At 47.2% G+C, this 21,572-nt stretch overlaps 1 protein-coding gene and 1 long non-coding RNA gene across 4 annotated transcripts in view; one reads left to right on the forward strand and one right to left on the reverse strand.

The window, feature by feature from the left end:
* SULF2 (sulfatase 2) overlaps window positions 1-21,572 on the reverse strand; it is a 349,962-nt gene that overhangs the window by 210,657 nt on the left and 117,733 nt on the right. The window lies entirely within an intron of this gene.
* LOC143836354 (uncharacterized) lies at window positions 7,856-15,196 on the forward strand. 2 transcript variants are annotated; one of them, XR_013230579.1, is made up of 3 exons: window positions 7,856-7,926; window positions 10,582-10,747; window positions 14,889-15,196. It is a non-coding gene; the product is annotated as an uncharacterized LOC143836354 (long non-coding RNA). The 2 variants fall into 2 exon arrangements; XR_013230580.1 differs by lacking the exon at window positions 14,889-15,196 and adding an exon at window positions 14,750-14,820.

Raw genomic sequence — 21,572 nt, forward strand, 5'->3', positions numbered from 1 at the left:
ATCAATAGCAGAAAAGCATTTCCTAAAGCCAATTTGTCTCAAGCCCAGTATTTTATTGGTCTCGACCCACTTGGGTGTAAAGGGAAGAATGTAATTGCCCAACAGATGATAGAAGACTAATTGGCCAATAGGTGGCCAGATCAAGCCTGTTGCCTTTTTAAAAAACTGGAAGGATCTAGAATGCTTCCAAACTGGGGGGATTTCTCCTGTCTGATTTATCTGAAAGAAAGCAGGTGCTAGAACTCTTCCCCACCACAATGGACTTAGTTTGAGGAGCTCAGTTGGGACCTTATCTGGGTGAGGGGCCTTGCTGGCTCCAGTTTGGGTTATGTGTGTCATCCTCTACCCCAGGGGTAGTCAACCTGTGGTCCTCCAGATGTCCATGGACTACAATTCCCATGAGCCCCATGGGCTCATGGGAATTGTAGTCCATGGACATCTGGAGGACCACAGGTTGACTACCCCTGCTCTACCCTAGTAGTCCTGGAAGAACTAGCACAAAATGGCTCCTTAAAGTATCTCAACCATACATGATGGCAAGTTAGACCTCAAATTCAAGGCCTTAGAAACAACTTTCTAAAAATTTTATCAGCCATTGTGGCCAAGTGATGTAATAAGGAGACCATAGCTCTTTCAGTTTTCTTCCCTTTTTTATTCTGAATTAAATTTTTTGCATCTTTTTAGAGGTCCAGAAAAAGAGCCTCTTGTGGTGCACAATGGTAAGGCAGCAGACATGCAGTCTGAAAGCTCTGTCCATGAGGCTGGGAGTTCAATCCCAGCAGCCAGCTCAAGGTTGACTCAGCCCTCCATCCTTCCGAGGTCGGTAAAATGAGTACCCGGCTTGCTGGGGGATAAACGTTAATGACTGGGGAAGGCACTGGCAAACCACCCCGTGTTGAGTCTGCCATGAAAACGCTAGAGGGTGTCACCCCAAGGGTCAGACGTGACCTGGTGCTTGCACAGGGGATACCTTTACCTTTACCTTTAGAGGTCCAGAACACATAAAGGATCATTTCTTAAATTCCCTATGCAGTTGCCCAATTCTTCTTTTCCTAGTTTTGTGCTCAGAACTGAACCTTTTCTGGGGTTCAGACATGTTCGTGGCTTTAAATGGGCATAAGAAGAAAGGCTCCGGAGAGGTAAAGAGATCATATAGTGGCTCTAATGAAAACGTAACTTTAAAGGGCATAAATTATATTATTCCGATCCTCAGAAATAGCCATTTGAAAAATATGGTCACTTAAAAATGAACAAACTGTTCCAATTTAACATGTTGTTATGTTAACTCCACCTGCAGAGCCATAAAGTTCTGCATAATTGCCCATGTCTTGAGCCTCCAAATGTCATCACTGGTTGTTGTACATTCTCCATCACTTCTGGTGCTTGAGTATTGACATTATATCTCTTTTAGGTCCTTTGCAGCCTGTTAATGACTACGCCAATTAATAATGCATCTCTCTCTCTCTCCCCTCTAGCTCGTTTTAATTGCTGTAATTTATGTCCCTTGAAAATACTCAGACGACACATGTAATCTATACCACTGTGATAGAGCTACCAGATCACACACTCAAGGTCCCTAGCAAGTAAGCAAACCAATTCTAAGTTCACGGACCATCTGTAATCGACATCAATTACAGTAAAATGCAAACAAGTCATAACATTACAGGTAGCACACAGCTTCCTTCTTACACTCTGTCTGGAAACAGACCAAGTACCATTCATTAGGGCTTTGGCAGATAATTGTATGCATGTCAGAGCTATAGATACCGTCCTTTCCTGACAGAAGGTCTACATCTAACAATCCAATAAATTTAATGGGAGAAAGAAACTCATGCAGAAAGAGAAATAATAACCCCTTTCAACTATGTATACTTCTTCTGATTTCCTTCAACAAATGATAAAAATTGTAGAATATGATCCAAAAGCTCAGTGGGGGTAGAGTATATGCCTTTATCAACCTACTAATTTACTTCCATCAAAACTTTCTTTCCTTAGCTCTCTCTCCTCCAAGCATCTCCCTCTCATTCTTTCTCATGCACCCCCAGCCCAAATTCCTCACAGGTGTCCAGATTTCACCTTCATTTTCTCCCACATTTTACAGTAGAGTACAAGCAAAAGCTACATGAGCCATCACAGAAAAAGGAGGCCGGTCTGATGTTTATTGACCTCGTTTCCTTGGCTTGACTGGTTTTTATTGCTTTTTTTCCTTGTTGGAATTTTGCTTTGTTTTGTTGCGAACTGCCATGAATAGGTTCTTGAAAAGTGGCATATAAATTTTCAAAAATTAAAAAATAGGTGATTGGATGGTTATTGTTCCTAGATACCTTATTCTTGTGCAGCTTTATCACTTTTCTGCTTTAAGAGTAGTATATGGGATGCAGAAGAATAGCATAATCCCATTTGGGGGGGCTACTGTTGGATGAGTACTCCCTCTTCGAGCCAGGCTCTTATGAAGTATGTCCCAATTCATTTTCCTGGCTCATTGGATAATTTCATCTAGAACAAAGTGAGTGAATAGGGTTTAAGAATCTGGTTTTAATTGAATTTTAGTATTTTTACTTGATGCGTTTGTACTTCATATTCTTTTACTCTGGTACACCACCCCAGGACCAATTTTCGGAGAGGGGCTATCTGGGGTGGGGGAGAGAGATCGATAGAGCAATAGATAGCCAGTCTATCCTCCTCTTGGACCACTAGATGTCCCAGTTATTTCCATTAGGTTTCAGAGGGAGATCAGAAGTTATGATACACTGTTAGGCTTGGCAGAGTTTTAGCCATTCTTAGTGGAATAATAGAAGTATGAATATCTTTACACCACTCCACGGGATGGGGGGGGGGTCAACGATTGGCCCCTTGCCTCCAGACTGACGAGTTGGGAGGTGTGTCCAGACCTGCCCACCTCTCAACCTGGGCCGCCTTCAGTTGACAGCCGACATTACACGGCTGTCCGCCGACAATGCAGGTAGACAGCCGCCTGGCCTAACCTGCCATGCGGCCCGGGGAGGGGCTCGGGGCGCCCAGCGGACCCTTCACCTTCCCCCTCCTTCCCCCCCTGCCCTGTCCTCTTTACTCTCACCTTCCTACCTTCCTTTGTCTCTCTCTCTATCCCTTGTCTGTCTCTTTCTCTGTGCCACGCCCACGCTCTGCCGCTGTTTTCCTGCCCCCAAACACCCACCCACCCACCCACCCTTCTCTCCCCCGAAACCTTTCCCCGCCACCCCCCTCTCAACTCAACCCCGCACTCTGCTGTCTCTGTTTTCCCTCCCCCAAACAGATGGATTATTTTGGAATTAGGTATTCGGAGGATTGCTAGAGTGTTTTTACTGTATGGTTTTATTGCGATTTTTATTGTTGTATACTGCTGTGAGCTGGCTGGCCAAGAGGGACAGTAAACAAATAAAATTATTATAATATTGTATAATATTATTGTATAATGATTGTATATTTACTCACAAAATCTGCTTTGGGAAGGAGATTTGGGGAGTGAAGAATCATAGAATCATAGAGTTGGAAGGGACCTCATGGGTCATCTAGTCCAACCCCTGTACTATGCAGGACACTCACAACCCTATTGCTCATCCACTGTAATCTGCCACCCCTTGGGCCTTTACAGAATCAGCCTCTCCGTCAGATGGCTATCATTCATATGGAATCTACATCCATTTGTACATCATGTGAAATCTGGCTCAGACTGCCCAAGATGGTCAGTTAGTAACGCATACAATAGAGATGAGGGAGAGTAGAAGGCTCTGAGCAAGGAAATACTTAGGAAGCTTCTTTTGCAGAAATAGACACAGTGGACATTTCAGCATTTTCTTCAGAGCAAAAATCCAAAATTGTATTACAAGCCCTTAAAAACAGGATACTTAAATTTGCATAAATGTAAAAATGCAACACCATCCTTACTGAAACCCCATGGATGTAATGGAGAGGCGTTTATTATAAAGCAAGCATGCATGCATGAAATTACATTACTAGAAGTGATTAAGAAGCTAAGAAACCAGAGCTTCAGTTCTTCTGGGAAGAGATCAAATAAATATGTTGAAATAAAATGCGGCGTTACTGCTTTGCACTCCTTCATTTATAGAGCATTCATTCTGAAGACAGCATAGAAAACATAAGCAAAAACTAGACACAACATACAGTCATGTGTCATCTTCCATGTGGAAGCACTGTCATGTCATAGCTGACTTATGTTGAACCCAACAAGGGACCTTTAAGGTAAGTGAAAAGCAAAGGTGGTTTGCCAGTGCTTTCCTCTGACAACTCTTCATTTGGTGGTCTGCCATCCAAGCACTGACCCTGCTTGGCTTCTGAGACCTGTGTTATCTTAATCCTCTCCCAATTAAAATTCAAGACAGCTTTTGAAGAAGAAGAAGAAGAGTTGGTTCTTATATGCTGCTTTTCTCTCCCCAAAGGAGTCTCAAAGCGGCTTACAGTTGCCTTCCCTTTCCTCTCCCCACAACAAACACCATGCGAAGTGGGTGAGGCTGAGAGAGCCCTGATATCACTGCTCGGTCAGAACAGCTTTATCAGTGGTGTGATGAGCCCAAGGTCACCCAGCTGGCTGCATGTGGGGGGAGTGCGGAATCGAACCTGGCTCGCCAGATTAGAAGTTTGTACTCCTAAACACTACACCAAACTGATTAGAGGAATGGTATATACATGTGCATGGAGGGAAAGGCTGTTTAACCCCAGGTAATAAAGCAGAAAGAGGAGGGTGCAATTTTGAGTAGGAAAAAATGGCTGGAGATAGAAGGGTTAAGCAGTCCACATCCCTGCCATTTCTCTGTTCAAATATATGGCCACCTGAGGTTGCATCTAATGCTAGGGAAAACCTATGGTCTTAGTTACGGCCGAAGTTTACTGGAGACTGGCTAGCAGTATATATATTCTAGAACCATTAGGAATAGGAATTATACCAGATTCATTACAAAGTGCAACACGTTTGGGTTTCTTTTTGTTGCTCTCCATATGTCCTTACTGAATATCGCAAAAGATGGCCATTGTTAAAAGCACTCACTAACAGAAGGACAGCTGAGCTACATTCTGCCTCCTACCATATAATTAATATGGTAATATCTGGTGAAGGGCAGATGCTGAAGCAGAGATGTGTCACACTACATAAATGCAGACTGCTGCAAAGGTCACTACTGAGGTCATGGAGTCAAGCAACGAACAGTGAGCCCTGCGGGGTTTGTAATCAACTCAATGCATTTATCCACAGTGGCTTTGTTTTTTGTTTTTTTTTAAACTGGATGATTTCCAAGTCTAGGCATTTGCATTCCCTAATGCAGCAAATATTAATACAGCCTCTAAATCTGTGATGGTTAACCACAGGTCTATTGACTAACACAAGTCTGTGTACTGATCCCTACCAGACTACAGGAAAGGAGATTATCAGCAACCCTCTATCTGTGATCCCTTCTCTTTTTTTTTCTCTAGCACTGAGGACAAAGTCCAGTCCTGCTTAAAGTCGAGAGACCGCTTCAGTTCCTGGTAATGCAGAGGGGGGAAATGATTGAAAAGAACCAAGCTGCCTTTACTTGGTGGTGCTAGTAGGGGCTGGGCTATCCAACCACTGCCGCCCAATGCCCAGTTTATGAGCATGTAAATAAAGGCCAAACTAGATCTGATGGAATCCTCGTGGCTGCCCTTTTTGGTGCCATTTTAAAATGTGATCAGGCAGCGCTCCTGTTTCCCTCCTGTGTCTTTTCAACTGCTGAAATAGCTGTGGGGGAGGGCTGGTTGTTTAGGCCAGGGGTAGTCAACCTGTGGTCCTCCAGATATTCATGGACTACAATTCCCATGAGCCCCTGCCAGCAGATGTTGGAAATTGTAGTCCATGGACGAGGACCACAGGTTGACTACCCCTGGTTTAGGCAGCTTGATAAAGTGTGCTCTCACAGACCCCCTCACAGCATTTTTAAATGTTCTTTAAATTGGTGGTGGTGGTTGTGGTGGCTGCAGAGATGCTGTCAAGTCACGTTTGGCCCTAAAACCTGAGGCCTTTGTGGGAAAGAGTTTGAAGTGGGAACTGAAATTCTGATGGACTTTTTCTGAGGAAGATGCTAAGGGCTACACTGGATACTAGAGGACTGAACCATAGAGCAGACCCTCACCATAGCTGCAACACGAACCACACCATTTTTAAAAAATAAAAATTTATTCAAAGCAGGAAATGCTGCAGAATGCTGCAGAAACTATAGAGCCCTTCCCACTCCATACAGGCCTGCCTCTGATTGCTCACTAATGGGACGCAAGATAAAATGTGGCGAATTCACTTTTTGTAATTTCCCTCATCCCGAGTCAAATCTGGGGAAAATGCGAGCCAGTCCCTGGACAGCCTCGGGATGCAGGCGACATCATGTGGAGGGGGCTCTAAAACCCACCAGGTACCAGAGGCTTTCCAGGGGCAGATTTCAACTGTGGAAACAGTCACTGAGTAAGACTGCATTATTGCCAACACCTTTTTGTGGGCTGAAGATCTATAACATACCCCACCCCCATCCCTGACATTAAACTATAAAGGAATCCACTGCATCTCAGACAAGCAGCAGCTGGCATTGTAAATAATTTCATTTTAATCACTAAGATTTGTAGTGCTTTGCAATTTGCCAAGTGATTGATTATGAATGAGCTCAGTAGATAGTTTAGCTTCCCTTCTTGACCTGCTTCTGTGACAACTGTGGGGAGGAAAAAGGGAAAGAAAAGTTTTTTAGCTGTCTTAGCTAAAAATAGAATAGATAGAGATACCTAAAATATACCCTTGGGAGTCCAGGGTTTTTAGAGATGAACATGTTTGAAATACGACATCATTGGCTATATTCAAAGCGTGACTCTGGAGAGGCAACATATAATAACTTTCTAAATATATAAATATTCTTCAGAACTTGTTACTAAAAATGTCAATGCACTGCAGAAATCCATTAAAACCTTGGTTCAAACTGTTTTAATAGACTTTTCCTTATTCTGTATCCATGAATTAATGTAAGCATATCATCAGTGCTGAATTGGACATTTTTTATAAACTGACTAGTTTAGTGAATAAACATGAATCAATTTCTGCTACAGATTCTAGTCCAAAACTTAATAATTTCCCCCCATTTAAGCTACCTGGGGAGATGGTTACTGCTCCTTTATGCTCAGTACTAGTAAACATCATTCAAACCTTTGTAACTTCATCTGCATGATTATGATTGAGTTTAAATAAACAAACCTTGTTCAGTTCCCCTCTCATGGGCCATCAGCTGCCACCTCTTCCTCTTCAGAATCAGGTCCCACACCAACGGGGTCCCCCACATGAGCAGCTGGGCCCAGCAGCAGGCCAAACAGGGGAAGCACTGGGACGCAAGAACACTTCCCAGTCACAGCTGGGTTGCTCAGTCTTCCAGGAGAAGAAAGAGATGTCACAGAATCTGGTGTCTCCGTATTTTCTATGAAATTTTAATCCAATGGCTCCTTTAAGACCAACAAAGATTTATTCAAGGAATGAGCTTTCACATGCATGTACACTTCCTCAGACAAATCTATATTGTCTGAGGAAGTGTGCATGCACACAAAAGTGTACACCTTGAATAAATCTTTGCTAGTCTTAAAGGAGCCGATGGACTCAAATTTTGTTGTGCTATTTCAGACCAACATTGCTACCCACCTGAATCCATCTTCTCTAGCCTCTCCTGAACCAGCAGAGCATAGGAGGAGGAAAGCCCTGTAGACAAGATTAAGTGCTTGACTAATTGCTCAGCAACAATCACTGTTAATTCCTGGAGTGGAGTCCTTGCAGGGTCAGGACTGAGGGGTTGATAGGGAAACAGTAAAGACTTGCACCTGTAGGAATGTGAATGCAACTGTAAGGACCAACACCTGGTTCTCAGGGGATGAATCAGCAGAGGCAGCTAAAAAGAACATGCTGAGCAAGACTTGGTATGGAAGCAATTTTGTTTGTCACACCTTTCTAAAGGGGATCTGTTTAGCAAAGAAACAGAGCTCTACCTTGACTTGGTCTGGGCAACCTGTTCTTACTCCTACAGCCTGGGACCCAGGGACTGTATCTTGTACCTGTTCCCCGGACCTCGACCCTTGGACTTGACCTTTAATCTCTGACTCCAGTGGGATTTGAAGACCTTACCATTGTGCCTTCTGTACTTATAATGTATCCTGGGTAAAGCAATAGCCACACTCAACCAAAGAAGCTTATTGGGAGACTCTGGGCTAGTCATGCTCTCTCAGCTCAAGCTACCTCACAGGCTTGTTGTGTAGATAAACTGGAGAGTGTAATAATGTAAGCCTCTTTGGGTCCCCATTGGGATAAGGCCAGCTTCCATTCAGTTGGTTACAATGCTTTGTGTTATTTAGGGTTGCCAACTCTTAGTTGAGAAATACCTGGAGATTTTGGGGGCAGAGCCTAAGGAGGGTAAAGTTTGGGGAAGGGAGGGACTTCAGTTGGTTACAATGCTATAGATTTCACCTTTCAGAGCAACCATTTTCTCCAGGTGAACTGATCTCTATCACCTGGAGATCACTTGTAATCCCACGAGATTTCAAGTTGCTACCTGGAGGCTGGCAACCCCCATTGCCAGTAATCAGACCCAAACAGGTTTCCACATAAGTGCGGTTTCCTTCACCTGCCTGATCTGCCCCTTTACAGGCTTAAAGGCATCTGATGTGGGTCAGTCCTCTTGTTCTCCCCCAGGGCTCCTCTTCCTCTTGGCTCTCCTTCCCCTGCCTGTTTCTTCTCAGCCCTCCTCTCTTCCCCTTCCTTCAAAACATCTCCCTTTTTATTTATTTATTATTTGGATTTATATACTGCCGCTTTTCCTAAGAACCCGGGCTGGTTCACATAATAAAATGTTAAAAGCCAGTAAAACCCCATAAAACCCCCCACTTTACAATATGCAACAAGCGAGACATCTTCTAATCAATCGATCCCCTCCCACCTTGTTCAGCTGGAGGCCAAGTCTTCTTCCACTGGGAAGTGGGTGCAGATCTACTAAACCATGGGAAGGGGTCCTAGTTGGAATGCCGGGGTTCTGCCCTGGCCTCAACCATGCACGTGGCAGAAGAGCTCCATCTTGCAGGCCCTGCGGAAAGCTGACAAATCCAGCAGGGCCCTCAGTTCTCCCAGGAGTTCATTCCACCAGGTTGGGGCCAGGACCGAAAAGGCCCTGGCCAAGGTTGCGGCCAGGTGAACATCCCGGGGGGCTGGGACAACCAGCAAATTTGTACCCTCAGAGCAAAGGGCTCTGCGGGAGGCATAAGCAACCAAGCAGTCCTGCAGGTAAGTATGGGGCTGTGCCCACACTGGATCTGCAGCTCACATTTCTCACCATGTTTTGTTCTTAACTGTTTTCCTGCATTGCCCCATCCCTGGTGAGTTTGCTCACTGATGCCAGTCCCACCCCAGTGGGGCAGTGAAACTCTTGCCGTCAGTGGTGCTCTCAGTGGCTGATGGGTGCGGGGCAAGCCCTCCCACTGGGTGGGTGCCCTTGCTCCTGCCAGGGCCCCTGTGCTACCCCTGACATCTTAGGCAACAACCCATATCCATCCCATCTTGGATCAGCAGCTGTGGCCTCTACTGCTGCCTCTTTGCCACAAATTTATAAGGATAAAAATTTCAGTAAGTTGAGCCAACTGTGCTTAAAAAGAAATCCAATCGGAAAATGAAATCCAATGGCAATTGTGTCTTCTCCATGATTTAATATTGTAAACTGAGGCCCTCAATATGCAATATGTCCAGTAGTTTGACCAATATAACACAGCCAAAACAGGGTCCCAGGTAACTTTATCCCGTTTTGGTTGCTGTTATATTGGTCAAATTACTGGATATATTGCATATTGAGGGCCTCAGTTTACAATATTAAATCGTGGAGGAGACACTGCAATTGCCATTGGATTTCATTTTCTGATTGGATTGTGTTTAAAAAGAAAACAATTCATTTTGTTCCTTCTAGTTTATGTTGGCAGCAAAACCCATATGTGAAGAAGAAGAGAGCTACTTTTTTATACCTGGTTTTTAATGACCTGAAGAAGTCCCAAAGCAGTTTACAAACCCCCTTCCCTTCCTCTCCCCACAAGAGACACCCTGTGAGGTAGGTGGGGGCTGAGAGAACTCTGACAGAAGTGCTCTGTGAGAACAGCCCTAACTGCGACTGGCCTAAGGTCAGAAGTCAAACCCAGTTCTCCAGATGAGAGGCCACTGCTCTTAACCATTACACCACGCTGGCACTTATACATGCTGACTGCACTGTGACAAATTAACAGAACTGAGTCAAGACAGCAATGTTTTCTAAGCATCCAATTAAATTATAGTAAATAAAGGTCAGGATATATTTGGATTGGATTGGCAAATGTTCAGATAGACATACTTAGAGATTAATCAGCATTATCCTTACCCCTGGCAGAGTGACTGTTCAGAGTTCAGCCAAATCAAAGCGCACTGATTCTTCATGGCAAAGCTAATGTTTAGATGAAGTCTGGAATATCTGATGTGCCAAGGAAGAGGGTTTGTTTGTCTGCTATGAAACAGAATGTATGTTTTCTGTCATGTCGGTTACATTAACCCTGGGTGTTTATTGACAGGCTGACAGATGAATGGCTGAAGCTGTGATTGCTGGGTCGGGGGCTTCAGCAGCAAGCAGGGATACAGCAGAGAATTAGACAAAATAACAGACTGGCCAGATGAGGAGAAGAGCAGAAGCACAGAGAGGGCAATAGGCCCTTTAGTAACCGCATTCACACTTGCAATGTAAGGCGTGTGGGGTTTTGGTGTCTCATATTGTTTTAGTTAACTCTTAAAGCTGCTGGTAGGCTTCCCACCTGTTCCAGCAGCTGTTTACAATTCCCTACAGGGCTTTCGAACAACAACAAAATGTCAAAGTGAACTAGACATAATACTCCTTGAAATGAATACCAGATAGCTGCGTAGTATTTGTAGGGCAAAACCAATAAGGGTATTGGTTTTAATACCCTACTACTAGGTTTTGAGGGGATAATGTGAGTTTTATTAAACTGCTTTATATTTTGCTGTTTTTGTAAACCAACTGAGAAGGAGGGGTGGGAAATAAATAGTCATAAGATTGTCTATACAGATATTCTGCACTAGAAGAAGAAGAGTTGATTCTTCTATGCCGCTTTTCTCTACCCAAAGGAGGCTCAAAGAAGCTTACAGTCACCTTCCCTTTCCTCTCCCCACAACAGACATCATGTGAGGTAGGTGAGGCTGAGAGAGCCTTGATATTACTGCTCGATCAGAACTAGGGTTGTGCGATTCGGCCGCCGAAGCAGCCGTTCCATCCGGGCGCAGCCAGCGCCGCGCCGTGGGGGGGGAGGGCGGTGCCGGCAGCGGCGTGACAGCGGGCGCAACCACGCAGGCGCCTGCGTGGTTGCGCCCGCTGTCACGCCGCTGCCGGCACCGCCCTCCCCCCCCCCGCGGCGCAGCGCTGGCTGCGCCCGGACGGAACGGCCGCTTCGGCGGCCGAATCGCACAACCCTAATCAGAACAGTTTTGTCAGAACAGTTTTGTCAGTGCTGTGGTGAGCCCAAGGTCACCCAGCTGGCTGCATGTGGGGGAGTGCAGAGTCAGACCTGGCTTGCCAGATTAGAAGTCCACACTCCTAACCACTACACCAAACTGGAAGTACAGTGTAATATAGATTATGCCTGTTGGTTATGTAGCAAATGTGCACATACCCAGAGACAGGAAGTTTTGAAAGTGCAGGACAAGCATTATGCTTATTAATATGCTTTAAACAGAGCTGCCAACTTCAGGTGGAGGAATTCCTGGAGACTCCAGTGTGGAGGCTGGGGTGTGGAATGACCTCAGCAGGGTAGAACGAGCCCACTCTCCAAAGCTGCGGCTTTCTCCAGGGGAACCGATGTTTGCTCTCTAGAGATAAGTTGTAATTCCTGAACATCTCTAGGACTCAGTTGTAGGTTGGCAACTTTAGCTTTAAAACTCATTTTAATTAGTTCAGTTATGGTTTATTTTCCCTTGAACCTATTATTGGAGTTGTAATATTAATTGTAGCTGTCTGACAAGGGCTTTCTTTTAGAACAGTGGCTCTCAACCTTCCTAATGCCGCGACCCTTTAATACAGTTCCTCATGTTGGGGTGACCCCCAACCATAAAATTATGCAAGGGTTCTTTCACAGAAATTAAACCAAAACTGACCAATGGCATGAAGATCCATTGCTCATGATTGTATATAAATGGGTTTTTTCCCTTTGGGGTTTCTCAGTTCAGCTCTGCCTCTTGACCCACCATGCTGATCTCACTCTTTTCCGCTGTTCCAGACAGATGAACACTCTCACAATCTACCCCGCAAGGCTGTTGTGTGGATGGCATCCCCCGGCCAAGCTGCTTGCCCTGCCGTGACCCCTGTGAAAGGGTCAGTCGACCCCCAAAGGGGTCCTGACCCCAAGGTTGAGAACCACAGTTTTAGAAGACATGATTGCTGCTTACTGGGTTGGTGAGAACATTGGAATCTGCCTTCCGTGCTAATGCTAAGTGCTCATCTTGAATTCTGGCCTCCAGAAGTTTATACCACACTAAAACTGTCAGTTTTCGTTGTATTTTTTAATTGCAAGCCCTCAAAATAGGCTGTACTGTGACGTCTATGACATACACATATAGGCTAGAATCAATGAGCATGCAATTTAGAGCATTAGAACTGCATTTCTGGAAGAGTAGCTCATCAGGAGAGTTGACAAATCTCTTTTAAATATGAGAGGAGTTTAACATGAAGCTGTTTATCATATGGCTTTTCAAAGAAAAAGTTATAAGGGGAAAAAAAGAAAATCCTACAGGGATTTGTGTGTGCACTTTGGCAAGCTAAAGTACGTCTTTGGATACTTGCCATGGAAAAATGGGGATCTATATAAAAAGACTTAGAACACGTAAAGAATTATTGCTTGATCTTGATTTTATGCATCGGTTTCAAAGTGTGCAAGGCTTCAAATGGATCTGGGAAATGGGAAGACAGCTGGGAAACAAGTTTGTGTCACCCAAAGCATTTGTAGTGAGCAAAGGTCTGCAACTGGATTTTCCAAACCTGGATTTATAAAGGTGGAAAGGAGGAAAGACTTATTTGTGAGATTCGGAATTCACTTGGTGTAGTGGTTAAGAGCGATGGCTTCTAATCTGGGGAGCCAGGTTTGATTTCCCGCTCCCCCACATGCAGCCAGCTGGGTGACCTTGGGCTCACCATGGCACTGATAAAGCTGTTCTGACCGAGCAGCGATATCAGGGCTCTCTCAGCCTCACCCACCTCACAGGGTATCTGTTGTGGGGAGAGGAAAGGGAAGGTGATTGGAATCTGCTTTGAGCCTCCTTCAGGTAGAGAAAAGTGGCATATAAGTACCAACCAACTGAATTCTGCTCCTCAAAGGTCATTTTTCACTTCACCTCAAACATTTGCACAGAAAATCAACAGGTGTGGGAAGGCTTCAGAGTCCCTTGCTCTTAACAGAGCAATCCTCTCTCAGCCTCACCCACCTCACAGGGCGTCTGTTGTGGGGTGAGGAAAGGGAAGGTGATTGTAAGCTGCTTTGAAACGCCTTCGGGTAGAGAATAAGCGACATATAAGAACCAACTCTTCTTCTTCCTCTTCCACTTGTAGTATCAGCAAGTAGGGTGGCCAAGCCCACCCTACCCATCAGCAGAACCATGGTGGTTTGTTTGGCTTTTCTGTGAGTACTCCCTGATGCAGAGTATCAGCACAGTATTTTAAGACTTTCCCAAATCCTGAGAGGAACATTGGTAGAAATGAACTCAATTTTATATATGATGGCTGGCATCTTAACAAAAAAAAATTGAGTATAAGTAACTCTCATGTAAATACCTAGCACAAATTCAGATACGATTGCATTGAAAGTTAGTTCACATAGCACATTCACCAATAAACTGGTTAGTTTTTAAAAATTAATTCATACAAAATGTTGAAAACCCTTTGTCAATTAAAATTGGAGTTGGCTTCCTAGATCAAGGGATACAACTGAAAAAAAAAGAAGAAGGAATACATAGGAAGATATTTGGGATTATGCAATCAGTAATGTCCTCCAGCTTTTTAGAAGTATCACAGTTTTTAATCTTCAAACCATACTGATCAAATAATTTACTTAATGGCTTATGTTATGTTAATTTGGCAATAGAAAATACAAACAAGGAATAAAGACAGGGTTTGATCCAGTGGAAGAGCTCCCAGAAGGAGCTGATGTTGCAGATCTTTCCTTGCCTTCCCCAAGCAGCCTACTGGTAGTTCTCAAACTCTCCTCTAAGGATCTGGAGATCACATCTCAGAAGCAAAATGGCCCACAGTCAGGGCACTGCAATTAAGCTGGGGAAACAAGAAAAATTGTTCCTTTCTCTCCTCTTCAAACTTGTATTTTTATCCTCAGTAGAGGAAGAAGACAATTTTACTTGATTCTCTGTTGTTTCTGTAGCAGAGTTTGCTTGGGATGCTGTCTCAAATCTCAGAAGAGCTTTGGGGCAAACACCAGGCTGCCTGAGGAAGGGGAAGGAGAAAAAAAGGTTTGCCAACTCCTCCCATGAACTCTTCCACTCAATCAGATCCAGAAGCCATCTTTAATATGTCTAATCAATCAAAAGCTCATCCACAGTCTTTCCTTTTTTAAAAAAAAATAGATGTGTGGCCTAGTTACACCCACTACAGCTAATTGATTTGGGCAGATTATTAAAAGATATTATATTAGTGTTGAATAACATTCTGTATTTTTGATTTTTTACAAGACACAAAGCACAGTTAATGGAAGGAAAACCAGACTACATTAAATAATATATTGCCGACGCCATCATGTCACTAATTGTCCTTGAGATGAAGCTTATGATTTCAAAGAAGATACTTAAATATTTTCTACTTTGCTCCCAGATGCGGTGTGACCTGAAATTTAATTCACTGGCCAGATGGCTACTACAGTACACAATATACAGCAAAAGGGAGAGCCAATGTTTTTTCCTCCCATTTCCTTGGAATTGGGGATTTTCAACAAGCCAGCACTGTAATCAACAGAGTTCACTTCTGAATAAACATGCTTAAATCAGGGCCAGACTCTGTACTTTTGTTCCAGAGACAATGCTGGTTAGACAAGGACATCATCACAACTAAATCTTCTCTTCTGGACAAATTCCAATTTGCTATCATTCTTATGCTATTTTAATAATATATCCAGGCCCTTTAAAAGACTCTGAAAAGATGGGGAGCTAACTGTTCATTTGAGCTGCTGCTTTGTCTTCTCAATGTACTCAGTGTTAATGGCATCTTTCCTGTAAATATGCCTATAGTTTTCTTAACACACACACACACACACACACACACACACAAGATTTAATACAGCTGTATTTAAAGATTTTTGGTTTTATATTTTCTATGCTTTACCTAGTAATTTTGTAGTATCTTTCTTTACTGGTTTACATGTATAGCCTCCTTCAGGAAAAGTTATATCTTAGTCACAGAACAAAGAAAAGAAAGAAAATGGAAAGACAAACACAAATAATTCATTAGCAAGGCTCAGCACTCCGTCTGCAAATGGGACACCCACACAACTCAACTGTCTAGTGCTTTGGGAACCACTGATGTCACTAAAATTCCAGAAAAGAAAGTAGACAACACAGCCTGTCTGGAACTTGAGCTGAGCTAATAAGGATTCCTTGCTACTACTGACTGGGATGTTGCTACCACCTCTGATGCCACGTTGGTCTTCAACCAAGGTGAAGGAAAAGTGGAAGCAACTATAACATTATTTTTATATTTTCCCTTTGCTTTTCTCACTGAGCCTCAAAGAAATATGTGCTGAAGGATTGTGCATCAATCTATTCTCCTGGACAAATTCCCTTAAAAAACTGAGCTTAATACAGATTGTCCATTTCCCTTGCCCCTCACAATGCGTGGAAATTGGAAGTTAAACATTGATTTACAGAGTAAAGCTTTGAGAGGTCATTCTCAATACTCTTTTGGTGATACAACATGCCTCTGTTCCTTCCATACAGAAATTCTGTAGTGGATGAAGTGGGACTGTTAACCTTTATTGAATATACCTCTGCATTTTTGAGCTTTCAAGACACATCTGGCTTATGGCAACTCTATAGGGCAGGCTTTCTCAACAGGGGTTTCATGATAGCGCCAGAAAGGTTTCACCAATAGGGTGGGAGTTAATTATTTTTTAAATACATTTTTAGTTTATTTCTAAAAAAAAAATAATCAGGTAGTATGCCCCACTTAATGGCAGAAAGTGAAGAGGAACTAAAAAGCTTTTTGATGCGGGTGAAGGAGGAGAGTGCAAAAGTTGGCTTGAAACTCAACATCAAGAAAACAAAGATCATGGCATCCGGCCATCTCAATTCCTGGCAAATAGATGGGAAAGAAATGGAGATAGTGACAGATTTTGTTTTCCTGGGCTCCAAGATCACTGCAGATGGGGACTGTAGCAAAGAAATTAAGACACTTGCTCCTGGGGAGGAAAGCTATGGCAAATCTAGACAACATCCTAAAAAGCAGAGACATCACCCTGCCAACGAAAGTGCATGTAGTCAAGGCTATGGTCTTCCCAGTTGCAATGTATGGCTGTGAAAGTTGGACCATAAGGAAGACCGAGCGTCAAAGAGGCTTTTGAACTCTGATGCTGGAGAAGACTCTTGCGAGTCCCTTGGACTGCAAGGCGAACAAACCGGTCAGTCCTAGAGAAGATCAGCCCTGACTGCTCCTTAGAAGGCCAGATCCTGAAGATGAAAGTGAAATACTTTAGCCACCTCATGAGAAGGAAGGATTCCTTGGAGAAGAGCCTAATGCTGGGAGCGATCGAGGGCAAAAGAAGAAGGGGACGACAGAGAACGAGGTGGCTGGATGGAGTCACTGAAGCAGTTGGTGCAAACTTAAATGGACTTCGAGGAATGGTAGAGGACAGAAAGGCCTGGAGGACCATTGTCCATGGGGTTGCGATGGGTCGAACACAACTTCGCACCTAACAACAACAACAAATGCCCCACTATCCCCTCCCAAAATGGCCGCTAATGAGCCAGGAGGAGGTGGAATGAGGAGGGGCCTTGGTCATAAGCTAAGTTCTGCAAAATGGAGCTCTTCTGCCAGGTCTTTGGTTGAGGCCAGGTTATTTAAGAACATTGTCCACCCCCCCCCCCCCGGTTTTTGTTACACTATCAATCAAACCGTTTGTGGATGTTATGGAGGGGTTGAATGACTTCCTCTAATTTTTCTGCCTTCTGGAGGTAGGTGGTTTTATAAACTGGGGATTTTATGGGATTTTATGTAATCTGCCTTGAGTCCGTTCAAGGAGGAAGGCAGACTAATGAGGCTGGGGACTTACCTCGGCCCCAGAGCCTCTCTTGACGAGGCGGCGGGCGGGGGCGGCAGAGGACGCTCAGCGTCCTGAGAGCGGGAAGGCGAGGCAGGGCGAGGCGCAGGACGTGCGCGGGCACGCCAGCGCCGGCGCTCCCGTCGCGCCTATTTAAGGCGCGGCTGGTGGCGGCACGCCCTCTTTCCCCGCCCGGAGCCAAGGCAGCGAGCAGTCGGCTCGCTGCGGGAGCTGGTGAGCACGTGGCAGGCTCGAGGCCGGGCCGCAGACTGTGCGCTGCCTCCTGGTCTCGTCGCCTGTCGCGTCGGGGAAGGGTTTGCTTTCTGCGGGGCCGTTTCCCTCCGGCTCCGGAGACTTAAAAAAAAAAAAAAAAGGGGACTCGGGAGCGTTTGCCGTGCGGCGGAGAGGCCGGGGCAAGGATGGTCTCCCGAAAGAGGGGGCGGGGGCCCAATTCTGGGGAGGAGGGAAAGGAGGCCAGCCCCACGGGGGGTGAAGAGCCTACAGTGGGCTCTGGGGGGCGGCGGGCCACCCGGGCGAGTGCCAAACGGGCGCGGGCGAGATGGGCCCCAGCGGTACCTGCAGGGCGGAGGGCGGCTTCACCCAGCAGGGGGGCCTCGGATGAAGGCCAGGAGCGGGCCGGGCCCAGCTCAACGAGGAGCAGAGCGGTTGGGAGGAGGAGGGCTCCCAGGAGGCATGAAGGGGAGCCCAGCTCACGGGCGCGGGACTCTTCCAGTGCCAGTGGAAGAGGGGAGGCCGCAAAAGGCCGGGGCAGAGCGTCTGCTGGGCGCTCTGCATCAAAGAGAGTGAGGGCTAGGGCCCACAGGGCTCGCACAGATGGCAGCAGGCCCGGCTCACACAGGCGCAGGGGACCACGAGGTGGTGGCCAGGGGCATGAAAAGGGCAGAGCCAGGCCTCCCTCAGCGATGGAGTTGGCTGTAGGGACTGCATCTGCAAGTGAGTCCTCTACGGAGAGCCAATTGGGAGGGCAGACTGGGGGGAATGGTTCCCCGGTCGGGGGTGCTTCTGCGTACTGGCAAGGATATGCTCAGGCCATGACTCAATTGTCCGGGACAGGGGCTAGGCAGGGGCGGTCTAGCAGCACCAGCTCTTCAAGCGAGGTTGGTGGTAGAACCAGCTCCAGCAGCAGTGAGTCCCTCAGGTTGGACCGTAGGAGGAGAAGCCGGAAGTCCGGGCGCAGGCGGCGCCGCGCACGGCATCGCTCCAGTTCCTCGGGTGGGTCCTCCTCGAGTGATGGGTTGGAGGATGCCCACAAGGAAGGTTGTTATTGGTTAGAAGGGGCCTTTGTGCCTGGCTTGCCGGCTTGGCTCCACAAAAGACGCAAGGCAGCGAAGAGATTGATTGAATCGGGGGAGGTGGTTGGCACCATTAGGGAGCCACCAGCCAAATACACCGATGCTGATGCTCCCCCTGGCATTCACCTCTCGAAAAAAGTGAGGGAACGGGCACTTGAGGGGTATTTCATTGACATGTTTGATTTTGTTAGGTTAGGAAAGAGGGGAGGTGATACTGGGAAGAGGCGTGACAAACAAAAGGCCGATCAGCAGAAATGTGATCGGACTTTCAGTAACTGGTTGCGGGGGTTCGCTGAGTTCATGGCGTTGATCGCGGCAGCGTACCCAGAGAGGGGGTGGCATCTGGCCCGATATCTAGCCCATGTGCTAGAGGCCAGGGAGCACGGGGGGGAGGATGCCGCCCTAGACTACGACCATGATTTTAGGGAGTTGGCTTCCTACAACTCGTCAGCCAGGTGGGATCTAAAACATCATGGGACTTGGCTGGTAAAGGTTGGCCCCAGTGTAAAAGCTCATAAAGAAAAGGAAAAAAGGGGGGTGCCAGGGCGGCGCCCTTCAACTCTTCCCTGCTGGGACTACAACAGAAAAATCTGCCGGCGCCAGCCATGCCGGTATAGTCACACCTGCGAGGTGTGTGGGGGTGGCCACACGGCTCTAGCCTGCCCCAGAGGCGGGGGGGCTCAGCAGCCCTTTCGAGGGGCCCGGTCTTCCAACAAGAAGGATGGAGGACCGGGACAAAGTGGCCCTTCTTCCACCGGAAAATCAGCCTGAAGCCACCCCGGCGGAGCTGCTGTGCTTGGCACGGTCGCCAGTCAAGGTGGATGCACTGAGAGCAGTTCTTACCAGGTATCCAGATCAGGGCACAGCCCGCTATCTGTTGAAGGGGTTCACCAGGGGCTTTCATATACCCTTTACAGGGGAGCGGGTGGCTACGGATTGTTCAAACCTGAAGTCAGCCAGGGATGCGCCCCAGGTGGTAAGGGAGAAGATCGCTAAAGAGAGGATAGCCGGGCGCATAGCAGGTCCGTTTGCCAGGCCCCCCTTTGTCAACTTGAGGGTGTCCCCCCTGGGTGTGGTACCGAAGAAGGCGGCAGGCCAGTTTCGGCTCATTCATCACCTCTCTTACCCTCGGGGAACATCCGTCAATGATGGCATCGCTCCGGACTTGTGTACGGTGCGTTATGCCTCTTTTGACAAGGCAGTGGGCATAGTAAGGGCGTGTGGCCAAGGGGCCTTAATGGCCAAATGTGATATCCAGTCGGCTTTCCGACTCTTACCGGTGCACCCTGATGACTTTAACTTATTGGGTTTCAAGTTTGAGGGGGCATGGTACGTGGACAAGGCCATGCCTATGGGCTGCGCGATAGCTTGCGCAGCCTTTGAGGCTTTCAGTACGTTTTTGGAGTGGGCCGTCAAAGACGCGGGGCAGTTTTGGCAGCTCACTCACTACCTCGATGATTTTCTTTTTGCAGGGCCCCGGGGGTCCCAGCTGTGCGCTGACAGGTTGCGGGAGTTTCAGCGGCTGGCCCACGAGTTGGGGGTGCCGTTGGCACCGGATAAGACGGAAGGGCCCGCGTCTGCACTCACGTTCCTGGGAATACGGTTGGATTCCGTTCAGGGGACCTCCAGCTTGCCGGCCGAGAAGTTGGCCACCCTGGGGGCCCTTCTGCAGGACGCTCTGAGTAAGGAGAAGGTCACGCTCCGGGAGCTGCAGACCTTGCTAGGCCATTTGAATTTCGCTTGTCGGGTGGTCACAGCCGGCAGGGCGTTTAGTGCCCGGCTGGCTCGAGCAACTGCTGGGGTCAGGAGCCCGCGACATCATATTAGGCTTACGCGGGGGCTGAAGGAGGACCTCAGAGTGTGGCAACGGTTCTTAGTCCGATTCAACGGGGTGGCCATCTGGCAGTCGCCTTTGGACTTAGGGGATGCATTACAGGTGCACTCAGATGCGTCAGGGAGCTTGGGTTTTGGCCTCTTCTATGACAACAGATGGTGCGCACAGAGGTGGCCTGATCGGTGGGGAGCTGAGGTCAGGAGGGATCTGACATTCCTGGAGCTGTTTCCTATTTTGGTGGCGGTGGTCCTCTGGAAGGAGGTCTTCGCCAACAAAAAGGTCTTATTTTGGTGCGACAACCAAGCCGTGGTGCTGGTTGTCAACAAGCAGAGCTCCAAGTCAGCACGAGTGATGGGGCTGGTCCGGCGCCTTGTGTTGACCTGTCTTGAATTTAACATTAAGTTCACAGCCCGACATGTGGCGGGGGTGCAGAACGAATTGGCAGATGCTTTATCTCGCCTTCAGTTCGACAGGTTTTCAAGGCTCGCCCCCGGGGCCAGGAAGGAGCCAGAGGACTTCCCGACCGACCTGTGGGGGCTTGGAGACGGATGATCCTACAGGCAGTTCTGGGCTCGATGGCTTCCTCCACGCGCCGGGCTTACGAAAGGGCGGCAAGAGATTTCCTGACATTTGCAGAGGCCTGTGGTCATCATTCTTCCTGGCCCATGAGTCAACCCGTTCTCCTGCGTTATTTGGCCCATTTGAACACGAGAGGAGTCTCCCCGGGCACCATGAGAGTTCACCTGTCCAGCCTCTCCTTTTTCAGTAAAGCCCTGGGGATGTGGGATCCTGGTTCTTCCTTTTTGGCTCGCAGAGCGGTGGAGGGGTGGAGGCGTATGGCCCCTCCGAGGAAGGACAGGAGGTTACCTATCACCCCTGGGCTACTGCGCCAGTTGGTGCGCCAAATACCACAGGTTTGCTTCGATGAGTTTGAAGCTGTGTTAGCTAGAGCGGCGTTTACAGTCGCTTTTTTTGGGGCCTTCCGTGGCAGCGAGCTCTTGGCTCCCACGCGGGCGGCGTCACCAGGCCCGGCTGTCGCCATCGATGACCTGACGGTAGCCAAGGGGCGGCTGGTCATTTCACTTGGGCGGTCAAAGACG

This window comes from Paroedura picta, chromosome 4 (assembly GCF_049243985.1).
Source record: "Paroedura picta isolate Pp20150507F chromosome 4, Ppicta_v3.0, whole genome shotgun sequence".
NCBI lineage: Eukaryota > Metazoa > Chordata > Lepidosauria > Squamata > Gekkonidae > Paroedura > Paroedura picta.